Source organism: Pinus tabuliformis, chromosome Q (assembly GCF_031772625.1).
Source record: "Pinus tabuliformis cultivar Carrire ecotype Pingquan chromosome Q, CPIR1, whole genome shotgun sequence".
Lineage (NCBI taxonomy): Eukaryota > Viridiplantae > Streptophyta > Pinopsida > Pinales > Pinaceae > Pinus > Pinus tabuliformis.
This window is the reverse complement of record NC_142296.1, coordinates 64737003-64744462: the sequence shown is the minus strand read 5'-3', so window position 1 is coordinate 64744462 and position 7460 is coordinate 64737003.

Here is a 7460-nt window from a genome sequence, read left to right as displayed (position 1 = left end):
TTTCTCATCTCGCTTTTTCTTGATTTTAGGAGCTCGATCTTGAAATGATTGTAACTCTGTAATTTTAGATCTCCAAGTCCTAAAATTTCACCTTGTAGTAGCCTTTTGAGTCCTCTTTCTAATCCTGAAAGTCTGATCAAGATTGATTTTGTAAAGAAGTGTTATGTCAACTCCCCAAAAGAAAAATGATACACAGAAAACTAAAGTCCGTCCTATTTCTTCAACTTCTTACGAAATTTCAATTTGATGCTCAGAGAGAAAGTTATGACGATTTTCCCTAGGTCACCTGTTTGTAATTCGGGAATGTGCAGAAACCCTAAGTGGATTAGATTCTATCTTCGAAAATATAGCGAGACAAGATCTAAAATTCGGACCTAAGCTTCAACAATATTTCCTTTCAAATGGGTTTTAATTTCAGAGTCTGAACCTTCATAGGACAAATATTATAGTGAACATTCCACGATGACCTGTTTGAGATCAAATTCTAGAGCATGTAAAAACCCTAACTTCCTCAGGTCATATATCCGAAAATAAACCAAGACAATATCTCAAATTTAGACGCGAGGTTGAGACCGAATTCTTCTCAAATGGTTTTTTTTTAGCTTATGAAACTTCGTAGCAAAAACGTTATAGCGAAAATTACACGATGACCTGTTTAGAGAAACGAAACCCTAGAATCCACAACTCTGATACCAAATGTTATGAAACCAGCTCACAAAAAGATAGAAAAGATAGATCAATGCCTTAGAATTCAGCCTCTTCGAGTGGGAAACCTCCTTTACATTACACAAATGAACAATTCTTAGATGATACAAATGACAAGACCTCCTTTCTATATATCGGAGTCTAAGGGGTCATAATATAATCAGAGCAGACATAACAATAATAATGTAAGGGCACAATAATAACAATAATGGGCTTCTATGCGGCAAAATAATAACAATATGGGGACTACATGGGTACAACAATATAATAAGGGGGTTGTACTACTAACAATAATGGGTTACACTAGTAGTACAGGGGCCTAACATTTTCCTATCACTAGCCCTTCTTCCTTGCTTTAAAATCAGCCAAGAAATTGCGTAGTTATGTCCAATTCTAAACTGTCTCCAAAAATTGTGCAATTTTGACCAGCAGCTCCTGCAGCCTGATCCTGTCTTGCTCAGGAAAGATGTGCATATTTTCCTACCAATGCTTCCTATTGCCCACACTGTCGTCGCCAGAGAAACTGTGCAAACTCTAGCTCGATGTCTTACTGAGTGCTCCCCTTGGAAATTGTGCAGATTGGCCCAACACTTCCCCAATACCCTACCTGGCCTTCCTTTTGGAAACTGCGCAATTCTGCCTCCCAACTAGTTTTCCTCCCCCTTGCAGTCATTGTTATCCTGAATTGTGAAAATCTTCCTCCTAGTTACATATTCATAGTTTTTCCCGACAGTGCTCCGGAGCCTCGCATCTAGGCATGAGATGTGCTCTACGCAGTTTCAGTGCCTTGTCCCTCTCCCAGTCACCTGCACCAAAATGGAAAATAATGCATCATGCTAGACTAGGAGATTTTTGGATTTGATTTTGTCTCATCATGAGTGACTGTAGGAACAAGTACATCGATGAAACATGGTGTGATGATGAACAAGATGGAAAAAGGAGTGCATGCTAAAAGACTTGCTCACAGTTGAACGAAAACATGAAACACATCGAGCAGCGAGTGGAAGGGACACATACACATGCACTATTAAGAAAAGACCAAGACCATCGAAGACCGCATGCACTTTGCCATGCAAAGGTGAAGACATGTTACACCGAGAGTATACCATCACTCAGCATCACAACAACTTGACACGGACACCATAGTCATCTAGTACGTGTCAGCAGTGTCATATCACATTGTGTCATGAGTTGTCTCAGCCACATCACTACTATGGGCCATACTTGTTGTAATCAATGTAATATAAAGTGGAATTCCACGAGACCCACATATCAAGTTGAAGAGTCATGTAAATTCGAAAAGTGATAGGAAGTCAAACAGTCATGAGTGAAGTCAAAGAGTCACAAGGGTTAGTTATTCCCCCTTGGTTATATATACCCCCTCATTGTATTAGCAAGGGACTTTTCACCTTAGCTCCTCCCACATAGACTTGAGAGTCCGTAGTCTATTCTTTGAGGAGGGAGGAGTGGATCCAATGTCCCACTACTAGGGTTAGTGATGTATGGAGTATGGATGTTTCTTGGAACTTTTTCTTAATTCAGAAACTTGTCTCAAGCCAGCAAACTTTCACACATGTTTTGTATATGTTTGTAAGACTATTCTTTAAATGTTTGTAATGCATGTTTTCTTAACTTGTACTAAGATAGTTCAACTACTTAGGTTATTTTAGTACTTAAATTGTTGAAGCTGTTTTGTATTGTTTATCATTGTTGTCTTATCCATATGGACTACTCCATCAGTCATTAGACATACCATCCTTGCGTTTTCTTGGTTTTAATGACTGTCAACCCCATGTGGACTATTCCATTGAATGATGTACGTGTTTTCTCTTAAACTTTGATCTTAACGACTATCTCATCTGATGTGGACTATTCCACTAGATGTTGGACAAAACCTTGTTGATTTCATGTGTTTTTCTTCCTAGGTTGGGACTACTCTTTCTCATTAAGAGGTTCACTTCACTTTCCGATTTTATAGTAAGACAACCTAGACACGAGTTACATTACGATCTCACTAGGAACATGTACCTCATTATTTGAGGATACCAGGGTAACACTCTCATGTGTTTATAGCTAGAGCCAAGGTAGATATGTATGATAATGGCAACCAGGCCATCGTACCATATGGGACTCCTACACCAAACGGTGTGAGGTCTAGTTGGTACTTCATGCCAGGGAGATCCCCTTTGTTTGTGGGTCCAACATCGTCAACAAAATGTCGCTAGAAGGAGGACCGGGTGATAAGTTGAGCACATTGCATCTGGTTTTACTCTCTTATCTAAAATGGCTCATAAACCAATCGTTCTCTCGTGGTGTTTCTCCAATTTTTCCCTCGATAAAATTTCACTCACCGATGAGCTTCTCTGTCACTTGTCCTAGTTAAATTTTGGTTGTGAGGATGGAATGTCCATATCCAAGCACATTTATGATTTTATTTGATTTTGCGAACCTTATGAAATCGATAATGAGGAGTCTTCTTGTGTGTTTTTCTTCCTCACCCTTGAATTTCGTGCTAATCGGTGGTGTTATACCCTACCACCTACTTCTGTCCATTCCCTTCTCCCTTTCCTCAAGGATCTCCATCAAGTATTCGGTAAGTATAACTACCAATATGTTTGTGGAAGAATCAACCTATTAAGAATGGAACCTAACAAATTAGTTGAGAAATTTTCTGATCGATTTCTTCACCTTTGCTATGAAATTCCAGAAGAAAATTTGAATTGGGATTTCTTGAAATAATAGTTCGAGTGCTTGGTTCATGTCTCTTCATGTAGTGAACCTGAACCTCCCAAGTTTTCTACTTCCCAAACTGTTGCAAGGCATGAGGAAGAAATAGACAATGTCCTTTAACTGATCTAGCAAATCATCAATATGAGGAAGAGGATAGTGATTCTCTATCGTGATTTTGTTCAAAGATATAAAATCCACATACATGCACTATGTACCATCCTTGTTTGGAACCAAAATGATAGGAGACCCATAAGGAGATGTGCTAGGCCCGATGACCCCTTTGTGAAGCAACTCTTGAATTTTCATCTTGATTTATGCGTTCTCAAAAAACAACATTATGTACATGCCAATATTGTAAGTGGTGCATCTTGCTACAAATGAATCTCATGTTGGATTCCTCTTTTAGGAGGTAACCCTTCAAGTTCTTGAAGCATTTGTCATAAGTGTTAACAACTTGATTGTTATGTCAACTCTTATGATGACCTACAAGGGCTAAGGTTGTTATAGATCCATTTGGGCACATCACTCCCATCATCCAGATCACTGTTTTAGCTCTCATCAAACCCTAATTTCAGTTGCTACATGACCTAAGCATGTCACCCTTTTGAATGCCTCCTTCCCAAATAGTTTCATGACTTGAAGACATCCTTAAATGACCTATAGAGGGACCAGCGCAGGTAGGCCCATGTAGGGGTATGCTACAAAGTAGTTAAGTCCACGCCAGGGTGCTCTACAGAGCACTTAGGCCTTCATTCACCCGCGCTAGGAGAGATTGAGTGAAATTCACATAGGGTTTGCGGAATATTCTTATCTTTTGGAGTCATATAGAAGGTTCCCTCTCTTATCAACTCCTATGAGCTCAAAAATGGAAGAGGAATGAATTAAGATGCATCCTATCCTATCATTCCTTCTCCATGAAACTAATTCTAAGTATGGAAGGCCATTCAATACCACCATTTATGACATAACCTCCTTCATCTCCCTATAAATTGACCACTCATCTAAGCGATCAAGGGCTAGAATATGATGAATTCTAAGGAGATAATGCTGCTATGATAATTGGCTTTGAGGCAAGTATTGTAATGCTACAATTTTTTCATGCTTTTGATGTGGTGTGGATGGGATTGAAGCTGGAGGAATGACTTTGAATCAGACACAATGGTTGTAATTCCATCTTCTATTCAATAAGTATTTGAACCTTTTTCCATATGTTTATATTGTCATATGATGCTTATATGTGTGAAATGTATCTCATTCCATTCGCTTGTATTCAATAGATCTTTTGGTTTGATCGGTTCTTTGTCTTCTGTTTGTGTTTACAAGTGCTTCTCAGGCGTGTTAATTATGGGAAGGAGTGACAGGATCGATACAAAGGAGACAAGAGGAAAGCATAACTACAAGTAGGTCTTCTAATTTTCTTTGTCTTATCTATTGCTTCTAGGAAAAGGCTAAGGTGCTTTAAATCTCTTCTTCAAAAGGATAAAGTGCTTCATAAAGGCTAAATTGAGAATTTCTTGTTGCATTTTTCAATAGAAATTTCTTCTCACATGAGATTCAAGCACATGATTTTATTAGGAACTTGTATGGAAACATCCTCACTCCCTCTATACTGGTCTTCACTAGATTTTGTGTGTCTGAGAATATTTATAAAAGCGAGGCTTACTTTAGGTAATTTCTCAAGAGGTTTCATATTTAGTTACCTTGCTTATGCATATGGTCCTCATCACACATGTCCTGCTAGTCATTTGGAAATATGGTGGTAACCTTAGTGGCCTATATTGATGGTGCTTATGTATGTGATTGTGGGTGGGAAGTCCTAAGAGTACCTAATGTAGATGTCAATCACCATACCAATGATGTTAGTGGTTGAAACTTAGCTACATCAAGGTTACTTGGGCTAGTCAAAACTACTTTTGAGTAACTACCTCTAGTCCTTCATTAGTCAAGGTCCTTAGATATTTCATCACCTCGAGTTTCTTTGGATTTAGGAGGTACCTTTGTAGGTGGTTTTCTTGTTGCATATGTTAGGACCATTTATAGTGTCTTTTTTTTGGTATGATTCTAATTAGCCATAGGGGTGTATTAATTAATTCATTAAACTTATATATACACTGTGGCTTTACCCATTATTTTTCAACCTTGAATATTACAAAATCTTTCTCATAAATAGGAGGGTCCACCACCACAGAGTTGTGGGATAACTCCACCATTAAAAGTCTTAGACCAAAATAAGTTTCAGAGAGTTTATTCTGGTTTTGAGAGGGGTGGGGGGGGGATCAATTCAACCTTAATGTAATAGAGGAAATTTCAGGACCACATGCCAACACACCTTTAACAAATATTCTTGACCCTGTACATTTACAAGTGAGTGTCAAATTTAATCAACATTTTTTCTTGTTCTTTCATCAAATTTCTCATGAGAGTGGTGTTTCTTCCATGAGAGATATGGGATCATCTTCACCATCTATGTCATTGAATTTCTCTGTGATGTACTTGTTACATTTGATTAGTGTGATAGTGTCCACTCTTCCCATGTTTACCATGTCTCCTTTAACAGTTAGGGCCTACCACTAGTTACTTCTATGACCTTCAGTAGTTTCTCTAGTTTCTAAGTGCCCCTCCTTCCATTCGTTTTTTTTAAGTGTGGGGACAATGTAGAGCCCACCTATGCGAGATGGGTGCTTCCCATGTAGTTCTTCCATCACTATGGTTATAATATCTAGTATGCGACAAACATCTATAGGGAATCTTCCAAGGGGTCAATACTTGTTCTAGTAATTTTAGGGGTGGAAATATCTTTTAAGGATTGTAAAATCATTAGGGTAGTTCTGCATTAGGGAAAAATTCTTTTTTTGGAGGTGTTATCACTCCATAGTGTCCTAGGTTAAGAAGCAAATTGACAAAGGTAACCTCAAACCAAGCTTTTAGTTTGCTAGCTATCACTACCAAACCAGAGAGGGATCTCTCTATGATTTCACAACAAAAAATGACTGGAGGAAGAAAAGGTATTAGGTTAGGCATGTTCTACCCTAGGGTTTTGAAATTTAGGGGTTTCTGAATGAGGAATGAGTAAAGGAATCAAGGCTAGGGTTTTAGGAAAAATCTCAGTTGCAGAAATACAAAGGAGCAAGATATGTATGTCTCAATGGAACTTCGAGGCTTTTTTGGTGTAGTGTAGGGTAGAAAATAAAAGGATAAAAATGAGCATGGAAAGCATGCATTCATTCATCAGAGGGTAGATAACATAAAGATGAAATTCCTATCAAAACATAGCTTAAACATTAAGAATTTTGTTCATCAAACTCATAGGAAGATCATTGAAAGCATAGACATGGAAAGAAGATACATTAAACATTCATAAAATTGAATTACAAAAGAAAAACACTACCACAATACCATACCACATGAATTCCTGAATAATAGCTACATTTGGCTTGTATTACTTCAAAGTGATCAAATACAGAGGCTTCAAAAGACTCTCAAGTATCCAACCCTCTCTATGGCTTAGATTAGGTTACGTATAGACCAAAAAATACATCCCCCTCCCTTGGGGGTCGAGTTAATAAGTATACAATCAGTTTACACAAATCTCTCTAACCAAACCTAATGACTAGGGAGGTTAAAACAAACTCCCAAATTGGCCTAAAACTTATTCATTTGACCATGGAAACCTGTACACGTATGAATCTACTCACTTTTTACTTTAACAAACATAATTACACCCCAATACATCATTATAACATCATAAATGAGAAATTATATCAAGAAACCTCGAACTTGACTGAGAAAAGTAAAAAAAATCACTTCCAGGTAAAAATGTAGTGAATTGATAGAAAACATAGTGTGCTGCTTGTAAAAGGCTTTTGGAGGGGTTCCTATGCTCCAAATCAAATCTGTAAAATGTTGGAGAAATATATGCATGTATAATACATCATAGAACCCTCATTCACTAAAAAATACTGGTCCAAGACCCCCAAATTTCAATTCTCCCACAGCTACCCCAAAAATGTAGTGTGTTGCTAAAA